This window comes from Lemur catta, chromosome 3, assembly GCF_020740605.2.
Source record: "Lemur catta isolate mLemCat1 chromosome 3, mLemCat1.pri, whole genome shotgun sequence".
In the NCBI taxonomy this organism is placed as follows: domain Eukaryota; kingdom Metazoa; phylum Chordata; class Mammalia; order Primates; family Lemuridae; genus Lemur; species Lemur catta.
This window is the reverse complement of record NC_059130.1, coordinates 118,933,264-118,935,967: the sequence shown is the minus strand read 5'-3', so window position 1 is coordinate 118,935,967 and position 2,704 is coordinate 118,933,264.

Below are 2,704 nucleotides of genomic sequence, written 5' to 3'. Positions count from 1 at the left end.
TAGAAGATCAAACCAGTCACAACAATCCCCTAAGTCAAAGCCTAATCTAGAGCAAGGCCCAGACTCTAGTCAATTCTGTGAAGGATGAGAGAGGTGAGAAGGCTGCAGAAGCAAAATTTGAAGCCAGCAGAGGGGGGTTTATAAGGTTTAAGGAAAGAAGCCATTTCCATTACGTATTACCATAAGGGCAAGGTGAAGCAGCAGGTGCTGATGGAGAAGCTGCAGCAAGGTATCCAGCTGATATAGCTGAGACCGTGGATGAAGGTGGCTACACTAAAGCAGCCGATTTTCAGTGTAGATGGAACAGCCTTATATTGGGAGAAGATGCCATTTAGGACTGTCCTGGTTAGAGAGGAGAAGTCAATGCCTGGCTTCAAGCCTTCTTCAAAGGACAGGCTGACTCTCTTGTTAGGGGCTAATGCAGCTGGTGACTTTAAGTTGAAGCCAGTATTTATTTACCGTTCTGAAAATCCTAGGGCCCTTAAGAATGATGCTAAATCGACTCTGCCTATGCTCTATAAATGGGACAACAAAGTCTGAATAACAGCACATCTGTTTACAGCATGGTTTGCTGAATATTTTAAGCCCGCTATTGAGACCTACTGCTCAGAAAAAAAGGATTCCTTTCAAAATAGCACTGCTCATTGACAATGCACCTGGTCACCCAAGAGCTCTGATGGAGCTGTACAAGGAGATGAATGTTGCTTTCATGCCTGCTAACACGACGTCCATTCTGCAGCCCACGGATGGCAGCAGTAATTTCAACTATCAAGTCTTATTATTTAAGAAATACATTTCATAAGACTACAGCTGCCATAGATAGTGATTCCTCTGATGGATCTGGGCAAAGTAACCTGAAAACCTTCTGGAAAGGATTCAGCATTCTAGAAGCCATTAAGTATATTCATGATTCATGAGAGGAGGTCAAAATATCAAAATTAATAGGAGTTTGGAAGAAGCTGATTTCCACTCTCATGGATGACTTTGAGGAGTCCAAGATTTCAGTGGAGGAAGTAACTGCAGATGTGGTGGAAATAGCAAGAGAACCAGAATTAGAAGTGGAGCCTGAAGATGTGAGTGAATTGCTGCCGTCTCATGGTAAAGCTTGAATGGGTGAGGAGGTGCTTTTTATGTGTGAGCAAATAAAGTGGTTTCTTGAGATGGAATCTACTCCTGGTGAAGACGCTGTCAACACTGTTGAAATGACAACAAAGGATTTATAATATTACATAAATTTAGTTGATAAAGCAGCAGCAACGTTTGAGAGGACTGACTCCAATTTTGAAAGAAGTTCTACTGTGGGTCAAACGCTGTCAAACAGCATCACATGCTGTAGAGAAATCTTTTGTGAAAGGATGAGTCAATCAATGTGGCGAACTCATCATCATCTTATTTTTAAGAGATTGCCACAGCCACCCCAGCCCTCAGCAGCCAGCACCCTGATCCGTCAGCAGCCATCGGGTTGGAGGCAAGACCCTCCCCCAGCAGAAAGATGACAGCTCCTTGAAGGCTCAGATGATCATTAGCATTTTTAAGCAATAAAGTATTTTTTTATTAAGGTATATACATTGGTTTTCTTTAGACATAATGCTATTGCACACCTAACAGACTACAGTATAGTGTAAATATAACTTTTCTATGCACTGGGAAACCAAACAATTCGTGTGACTCGCTTTATTGTGCATTTGATTTATGACAGTGGCCTGGAACTGCAGCTGCAGAACCTCAGAGCTGTGCCTGTGCACAAACACAACTGCTGTCACTTCCTGAGGTCCTCTGCCGGGCCAAGCACTGTGCCAAGTTCCCTCCATGTGTCACCCCTTTGACCGCTCTTGCCAACCCCATGAGGGAGGCAGTATTAGTGACCCATGGATGGGGAAACTGAGGCATGGGGCGTTAAGTAACTTGCCGGGACAGGCAGTTGCAATACGGCAGGGCCATCCTCAGGAACCAGGCCAGCTGGCTTAGCAGCTGGGATCTTGCCTCTGTGCTAAGGGGTTGGCCCCCACCTTTCCACCCTCCCACCTTGAAACGACCCCCCTCCAGATCTGTCCAGACTTGACCTCCCTCTCCTCAACCACCTGGCCCATCAGTGACTTCCTAGCCCTGCCGTGAAATCTGGGCCAGACCCACGCTGGGGCAGGACTCCCTCCCAGGCTGTCTTAGAAAGACTTCCTCCCTGCCGAGAAGCAGCTCTGGGAAAAGGACACAGTGAGGGCAGCCTAATTAATATTCGCTCCTTCTGTCATTTCGGTAGGGCCAGTGAGATACTGGGGGGAGGGTGCCCCCTAGCAGGAGGAGGGGACTTGTGGCATCATGCACGGGGGTGGGTTTAAGTCTGGCAGAGGGGTCAGAATGGGTGCAGGGCTGGGAGGGGTCCTCAGAAGGGGACTCCAAAGGATGGGGAGGGATGACCTGGCATAGAAAAAGGTAAGGGTACTGGGTACCCCCCCCCACAGAAAGGCAGAATCAGGGCCACCTCCCCGCTGGAGCTGATGCCTTTGGGCCAGGGTGGGGTGGAAGGTTGTCTTTACAGCCGGCCTGACAGTCACGTGCTGAGTGTGCACACACACACACACACACACACGCACACGCACACGACTGTGCTCCCTAAGGAGGGACAGGAGTGGTCTGAGCCATCTCTTTGGCCCCCGCACACTTAGCTCAGAGCCCGGGTCTTAGTCCTAAGTATCTGCTGAACAGA